General features: G+C 42.5%; 1 pseudogene across 1 annotated transcript; it reads left to right on the forward strand.

The window, feature by feature from the left end:
* The first annotated feature begins 4,708 nt into the window (after positions 1–4,708).
* LOC309803174 (poly(rC)-binding protein 2-like) lies at positions 4,709–6,013 on the forward strand (annotated as a pseudogene). The gene has a single exon. The product of its transcript is annotated as a poly(rC)-binding protein 2-like (transcript).
* The last annotated feature ends 2,845 nt before the right edge of the window (positions 6,014–8,858 follow it).

Genomic DNA, 8,858 nt, shown 5'->3' on the forward strand with positions numbered 1-8,858 from the left:
CCGCCTCTTCCGCTAACGCTAGTACGGATTGGATAACGACTTGCGCAGGCGCGTTCTTCTTCCGTTGTAGATTGGTTGAAATGTACGTCAATCAATAGCGCCAGCGTCTCTTTTTCGGTCCGTTTTTGCGTCTGATTGGATCTCAGGGTTTAGGTAATAGGGAAAAATGTTCTCGTCATTCATTGCTTAGGGGTGTAAAATTATTTCCGCGTAGAAGTAGTGTCGCTTCATAGGTAGTTTGGCTAGGCCGCATGGCAGTTTTAAGACATCGTTAGATTAAGCTATAGATTAAACTAATAATTTCATTCTCAGGGCCTAGGAGCTTTTAATACTGGGCATAATACGACACCTAGGCAGCCAATTTAATAGCTCAAGTTTGCCTCTTGACTTTGACCCATTTCCACTCCTAAAGAGCCCAAACGCCAGACTGCCGTTTATAGTTCTGGTCAGTGCGCGAGAGCAGATTCGTCACTTTTCTTTGAGGGCCATTCTGCAGAATGTCAAACTGTTATAACTGACAGTCTTGTTGCTTACTACACCCAACTGTAGGAGTATTGAGATTCTTTCTTCAGTGATTCTTCCAGGAAAGGCAGGGAGTGTAAATGGGAGCTCCTCTAACGGCGCGCGACAAGCGATGGGCAGTATAGGTCCTCAAACACCATCAAGGCTGTCATCTGAGCTGCTTCCTGAAAGTACAGATTCCCCACGGCTGCAGCTCTCCGAGATCCACTTCCCTAAGTCTTCAGATGAGGCCAAGGAATCTTATTTTTACAGAAGCTTATGATAAAGGACACCTACAGCTAATGTCACATTTAATGGTGAGACAATACTTTGCCTTTAAGATCAGAAACAAGGTAAGGACGCAGTCTCCCACCACCTCTACTCTATACTGTACTGGAGGGTGTAGCCAGTGTGAAAAGGCAAGTAAACAAAAGGCATCCAGATTGGAAGAAATAAAATTGCTTTCCTTGGCAGATGACATGATCCTTTGTAGAAAGTCATAAGGAAAACACAGACACACACAGACACAGCAAAAACAAAAACAAAACAAACTACTAGAACTTACATGTTTAGCAAGGTTGTAGGATACAAGATCAGTATACAAAAAATCAACTTTATACTAATAACAAAAATGAAATTAAGAAAACAACTGTGTTGGGGGACTTCCCTGGTGGTGCAGTGGATGGGACTCCACACTCCCAGTGCAGGGAGCCTGGGTTCGATCCCTGGTCAGGGAACTAGATCCCACATGCACGCCGCAACTAAGAGTTTGAATATCGCAACTAAGGAGCCCTCCTGCCGCAACTAAGACCCAGCGCAACCAAATAAATAAATATTTAAAAAAAGAAAGAAAAAACAACTGCATTCACGATAGCATCAAAAACGATAAAATTCTTAGGAAAAATTTAATAAGTCCTTTGTAGATATTTAAGTCCTTTGCAGATATTCTTATGTATATTCCTAAAAACAAAAACAAATACAAAGGGACTTCCCTGGTGGTGCAGCAGTTAAGAATCCACCTGCCAATGCAGGGGACACGGGTTCGATGCCCGGTCCAGGAAGATCCCACATGCCGCAGAGCAACTAAGCCCGTGCACCACAACTACTGAGCCTGTGCTCTAGAGCCCGCGAGCCACAACTACTGAGCCCGCGTGCCACAACTACTGAAGCTCGGAAGCCTAGAGCCCGAGCTCTGCAACAAGAGAAGCCACCGCAATAAGCCTGTGTGCGGCAACGAAGAGTAGCCCCGCTTGCCGCAACTGGAGAAAGCCCGTGCACAACAACAAAGACCCAACACAGCCAAAAATAAATAAATAAATTTATTTATTTATTTAACAAAAAACAAATACAAAACATTTTTTGTAAAATACTGTTATAGCTACTTAGAGAACCTAGTAATCATATTATGAATTAACACGCAGGAATTCTAGATCATCTAGGTAAACCTGTATTGTAATTTAGGAATTCTGCAAGATTGCTGACAGAAGTGTTCATTCAAGATTTTGCTTAAGCAACTCTAGCAACTAAGGGCTAGGGAATACACTAGTTTGAGGAACATCCTGTTCCTCATTTGAACAGTTATAATTATTAGGAAATTCTTCCTTAGAATAAGCTGGAATCTATCAACCTATCACTTCAACTCGTTAATAAAACTGATATAATAATGCTTAGCATGTGTCAGTCACTCATTTAATCCTCACAGCAACCTATGATGTTGGTAGTAGTATCATTATCATCATAATCCCCATTTTACAGTTAAGGAAGAAGACACAGAAGAATTACCCAAGTTCGTGTGCCTGGTTAAGTGGTAATGCCAGGATCTGAACCCATCCAATCTGTTTCCAAAGTCCATGCTTTCAAATTCTACATTAAACCACCTAATTCTGTCCTCCGGAAAAAACAAAATAGAGCCTTTCAAGGACAGGTCCTTAGCTATATGAATAATATAGATACTAAATATTTTAATATAATGACTTTCTTTTCTCTAGATTAAAGCCCTAGTTCCTATACTTGCCCAAGGTAGTAAGTTGCCCTGAACCCTTCACCATTTTGCTTCTTGGGGATACATCATTTTGACAATGTCCTTAAAAGGTGATGGTCTTCAAATTTTTGATATCTTAAAATACACAGGTGTCTCTTGCTTGCCATCTCTTCTTTTTAGTTTAAATACAGGAACTTACATCTATCTTTGTTAAAAATAAAGGTTGTTGGAGAGTGAAATGATTAAGAGCATGGACTGTGCAGAGTTCCTGGGCTTGAATCCATGCTCTACCACTAACTAGCTGTGTGACTTTGATCTTGGGAGAAAAAATCATTTAGCATCTCTGGGGCTTAATACCCTCACCTGTAAAATGGTGATAATAACTGTACCTGCCTCCTAAGGTTGCTGTGAGGATTAGAATTAATATCTGTCAAGCACACAAAACAGTGCCTTGCATATAGTAAATGCCACATAAATGTTAGCTATTATTGGGCTTCCCTGGTGGCGCAGTGGTTAAGAGTCTGCCTGCCAATGCAAGGGACACGGCTTCAAGCCCTGGCCTGGGAAGATCCCACATGCCTCAGAGCAGCTAAGCCCGTGCACCACAAGTACTGAGCCTGAGCTCTAGAGCCCGCAAGCCACAACTACTGAGCCCACGTGCCACAACTACGGAAGCCTGCGCACCTAGAGCCTGTGCTCTGCAACAAGAGAAGCCACAACAGTGAGAATCCCGCGCACCTCAACGAAGAGTAGCCCCTGCTCACCACAACTAAAGAAAGCCCGTACACAACAATGAAGACCCAACACAGCCAAAAATAAATAAATAAAATTATTATTTTTTAAATGTTAGCTATTATTGATTGAACACAAACTATTAAGATAATTTAGCCTCTATTCTCCCATGGAGGGACTACTATTAACTACTTTTATGGCATTATGTTACTTTAAAAAATTAATAAACATTACTTTTATGCTTTGTCTTTGGATGTTGAAAAGGACTGAGTACTGACAGTAAATCCTATGGCATGTCATGGAAGGTTTTCCTTAAGTCTGACACTGATCTTTTATTTTTTAATTTTTATTTATTTTTATTTTTTATTTTTTGGCCACACTGCACAGCTGACAGGATCTTAGTTCCCCCAACCAGTGATTGAACTCACACCCTCAGCAGTGAAAGTGTAGAGTCCTAACCACTGGACTGCCAGGGGATTCCCACTGATCTTTTATTTAAAGTTATATTGAGGGACATCCCTGGTGGTCCAGTGGTTAAGAATCCACCTTCCCATGCAGGGGACTCAGGTTCAATCCCTGGTGGGGGACCTAAGATCCCACGTGCTGTGGGGCAACTAAGCCCTTGGGCCACACACAACTAGAGAGCCTGCGTTCTGCAGCTACAGAGCCCACACACACTGGAGCCGGCTGCCACAACTAGAGAGAAGCCAGCGCGCCGCAACAAAAAAAGATTCCGCATGCCACAGCTAAGACCTGACCCAGCCAAAGATTAAAATAAATAAATAAATAAATAGTTATACTGAGGTATAATTCGAATGTCATATAATTCATCCATTTGATATGTACCATTCCATGGCTTTTAGTACAGTCACAAAATTATATATCCATCAACACGATTTTAGAACATTTCATTAATACAAAAAAAGAAACCTCACACCCCTTAGCTATCACTCCCTAATCTCCCATTCCTCCAGGCCCTGGAATCATACAGTATTTGTTCTTTTGTGATGGGCTTCTTTTACTTAGCATAATATCTTTAGGGTTCATTCATGTTGTAGCATGGGTCAAAATTTCCTTCCATTTTAAGGCTGAATGATATATCACTGTATGTATATACCACATTTTGGTTTTCCACTCATGTCAGTGGACGTTTAGGTTGCTTCCACCTTTGGCTGTTGTGAACAGTGCTGCTATGAACATAGGTATACAAATACCTCTTTAAGACCCTACGCTCCCAGACCAGCTGAGGCAGCAGCCAGAGCACGCTCTCTCCCGCCTGCCCACCCTCCGCTGCCCTCCACTCGCCCCGGGGTCTCTTTCGCCCTTCCTCCACCCCCTCCTCTCCCTCCCCCTCTCCCCTCCCCCTCCTCCCCCTCCTCCTCCTCCTCGCCTCCGGAGGGGCCCCCTTGCCTTCCTGCCAGCCCCTATTTTTCCGCCCCGGCCTCCCGCCCTTCCCCTTCCCGCTGGCTCCTTTTTTCCCCTCAGTTGTCTCGCCTGCAGTTTTTGGCTTTCACCCCCACCAGTGACCAAAGACTTGACCACTCAGAGTCCAGCTCCTCAGAACACTGCTTGACATGGACACTGGTGTGAATGAAGGTGGATTAAATGTCACTCTCACCATCCGGCTACTTATGCATGGAAAGGAAGTTGGCAGTATCATCGGGAAAGAAAGGAGAATCAGTTAGGAAGATGAGCGAGGAGAGTGGTGCACGTATCAACATCTCAGGAGGGAATTGTCCTGAGAGGATTGTCACTTTGGCTGGACCCACTAATGCCATCTTCAAGGCCTTTGTTATGATCATTGACAATCTGGAAGAGGACATCAGCAGCTCTATGACCAGTAGCACAGCTGCCAGTAGACCCCCAGTCACCCTGAGGCTGGTGGCCCCTGCTGGTCAGTGTAGCTCTCATTGGGAAAGGTGGTTGCAAGATCAAAGAAATAGGAGAGAGTACAGGGGCTCAGGTCCAGGTGGCAGGGGATATGCTCCCCAGCTCGACTGAGCAGACCATCATTCTTGTTGGCATTCCACAATCCATCACTGAGGGTGTGAAACAGATCTGCGTGGTCATGTTGGAGACTCTCTCCCAGTCACCCCCCCACAAAGGGTGTAACCATCCCATACTGGCCCAAGCCTCCAGTTCTCCGGTCATCTTTGCAGGTGGTCAGGACAGGTACAGCACAGACATGGACAGTGCGAGCTCCCCACACCACCCCGTCCATGTGCCTCAATGCTGACCTAGAGGGACTGCCTCTAGAGGCCTACACCATTCAAGGACAGTATGCCATTCCACAGCCAGATTTGACCAAGCTGCACCAGTTGGCAATGCAACAGTCTCATTTTCCCATGACACATGGCAACACCGGATTCAGTGGTTTGGATGCATCTGCTCACACTACTTTTCATGAACTCACAGTTCCCAACGATTTGATTGGCTGCATAATCGGGCGTCAAGGAGCCAAAATCAATGAGATCTGTCAGATATCTGGGGTGCAGATCAAAATTGCGAACCCAGTGGAAGGATCTACTGATAGGCAGGTTACCATCACTGGATCTGCTGCCAGCATTAGCCTGGCTCAATGTCTAATAAATGTCAGGCTTTCCTCGGAGACAGGTGGCATGAGGAGCATCCAGAACAATGCAGATTCATCCATAATCCCTTTCTGCTGTTCATCACTACCCATGATCCATCTGAGTACAGTCAGCGATTCCAGGTTTTAAATAGTTTGTAAATTTTCAGTTTCTACACACTTTATCATCCACTCGTGATTTTTTAATTAAAGCATTTTAATTCCTTTCTCTGTTCAGCTGCTAATGCTGAGATCCATATTTCGTTTTATAAGCTTCTCCTTGTTTTTTGTTTTTTGTGTGTTTTTGGCTCATGAACTTTTTGTTTGTTTGTCACAGAAATGTGAGTGGAATATTAATACATTTCAGTTTATTTCTGTAATGTCAGGAAATTTTCAAAAAAAGTTAAAAGATGGACTGGAGCTTTTTCTTTGTGAATAGAAACTGGACGCTACAGTGGTTAAAAAAAAACAAGGACTCTGCTTTCAATTCTTTTGGTTGTATACCCAAAAGTGGGATTTCTGGATCATATGGTAATTCTATTTTTAATTTTTTGAGGAACAGCTGTACTGTTTTTCACAGTGGCTCTACCATCTTACATTCCCAGCAACAGTGCCGAAGTGTTGCATAATTGGGTTGTCTTTTTATTGTTGAGATGTAATTTATATAATGTGGTACAAGTCCCTTATCAGGATATGATTTGCAAGTATTTTCTCCCACTCTATAGATTATCTTTTCACTTTCTTGAACAACAAAAGTTAAAATTTTATTATTTTTCATGCCACGTGGCATGTGGGATCTTTGTTCTCTGACTACGGATCGAACCGATGCCCCCTGCAGTGGAAGTGCAGAGTCTTAACCACTGGACTGCCAGGGAAGTCCCAAAAGTTTTAAATTTTGATGATGTCCAGTTTACCTATTTTTTATTTTGTTGATTGCGCTTTTGGTATCATATTTAAGAAACCACTGCCTAACCCAAGGTCATGAAGATTTATGCCTATGTTTTCTTCGATAAGTTTTGTAACTTTAGCTCTTACATAGCCTTTCATACATTTTTTAAAGTCATTTGATTTTTTGTTGTTGTTTGCATATGGTGTGAGGTAGGGGTCCAACTTCATTCGTTTGCATAAGGATATCCAATTGCCCCAGTTGTATCGAAAGACTACTGTTTCCCCCACCAGTTTGCTTTGGCATCCTTGTCAAAGATCAGCTGACCACAAATGTGAGGATTTATTTCTAGACACATGATTCTAGTCCATTGCTCTATGGACTAGAGCATGAGGCAGTCTATCTTCATGCCTTGATTACTGTAGCTTTGTAGTAAGTAAATTTTGAAACTGGGAAGTGTGATTCCAATTCTGTCCCTCTTTTTCAAGACTGCTGATACTGATCTTTTAGCTTTTTGGTGTATGGTTATTCAGCTACCATCCTCAAATACATCAACTGTAATCCAACACAATTTTCTCCATCTTAACCTTATGAATACTATGAGAGACCCAGTCATATGTTTTGCTGAAAACAATACTCTAGGGGACTTCCCTGGTGGCGCAGTGGTTAAGAATCTGCCTGCCAATGCAGGGGACACAGGGTTCGAGCCCTGGTCCAGGAAGATCCCACATGCCGTGGAGCAACTAAGCCCATGTGCCACAACTACTGAGACTGTGTGCCATAACTACTGAAGCCCGTGTGCCTAGAGCCTGTGCCCTGCAACAAGAGAAGCCACTGCAATGAGAAGCCTGCGCACCGCAAGGAAGAGTAGCCCCCACTCGCCCCAACTAGAGAAAGCCCACGCACAGCAACGAAGACCCAACGCAGCCAAAAATAACTAAATGAATAAATAAATTTTTAAAAAAGCAACACTCAACACTCTGCCTATTTCATTCATCTGACACACAAATTTAATAAAACTTTGAAATAAGTGAGAGGAATTTTGCTTAATTTGTACTTAATTCTTTGCCAAAAACATCAGCATCCTGGTGATCATCAAATTCTTTTCCATGTCTTCACAACCATGTAATGACTTATTCTAAAATTCTGCTGGGGAATAATGTCAAACAAATGAGTGGATCATTTCTGAAATCTGCCCTTTTCCCCTTTTTCAAACTTTGCTAGTATCTGCCTCTTTCTGTTCTCTAACCATCTCGCAATATCTATGATGTCTCTGTGGCTACGAAGCTACCAGAATTGCCCCTAATTTCATGGGCACAGAGGAGGAGCTCACAGAATGCAGAGTCATGTTTTACAAACACGGATTGTATGCTATCCCAGGTTTGTGATTCGGCTCCACATCTGCCAGGAGGAGGTAGGAGGCAGCACAAAATCATTTAAAGTACAGCATGTGCATTCTGCTAAAGTTGAAAGTTTTTATACAGAGATTGAGTCTGTTCTGAGAAAATGTTTCATCAAATAATGAGGGTCTCCATGGCAGCCTTCTTCCCATAGAGATATCCTGCAGAGGATAATTTAATAACAGCTAGAAATCTGCTATTCCCAAGTTGACAGAGAAAAGATAACACCTACCCCCAAGAAATATAGTGTCATAGAGAATAACGCTTTTTCTCTCCACCGCCCATAAGGTTGTTTGCAGATATCTCTAAGCCATGCCACCACATGAAGTCACCATCAACCATTGCTTTTTACAAAATGATAAGGAGAAAGATGTGGAAAAGGAAAAGGAAAAACCAGGCAGGAAATTACTGAGATCGACCAGTACAAATAGTACTGAGTTGTACAGAACTAGGTGCAGCCTGAATTACATGTAATAACATTTAATTTTTTAGTATTATCAGGGATGTTTCACCTAAGTAAACTTCTATTTTATTGAAGCTTAAACTTATAAGCACCAGCACATTTTAGACCTTTTCTTGATGACTTGAGGTCTTTTCTATAAACACATGTTGTTGAAATGCCTTCAGGTTTAATGAACTGCTTAGGATTATCTGGTCTACACTAGAATGTCTACTGAGCTACTTGGTTTTTCATATTGTCTCCTCCTTTGTCAGCTGCCCTTCTTGGTTATCAGCATATCAGTTTCTAGTAGTGCCTGTATACTTAACTACTTCCAATTTGTTATGGGC

This window comes from Mesoplodon mirus (genome assembly GCF_964341445.2).
Source record: "Mesoplodon mirus genome assembly, chromosome: 4".
Classification (NCBI taxonomy): Eukaryota; Metazoa; Chordata; class Mammalia; order Artiodactyla; family Ziphiidae; genus Mesoplodon; species Mesoplodon mirus.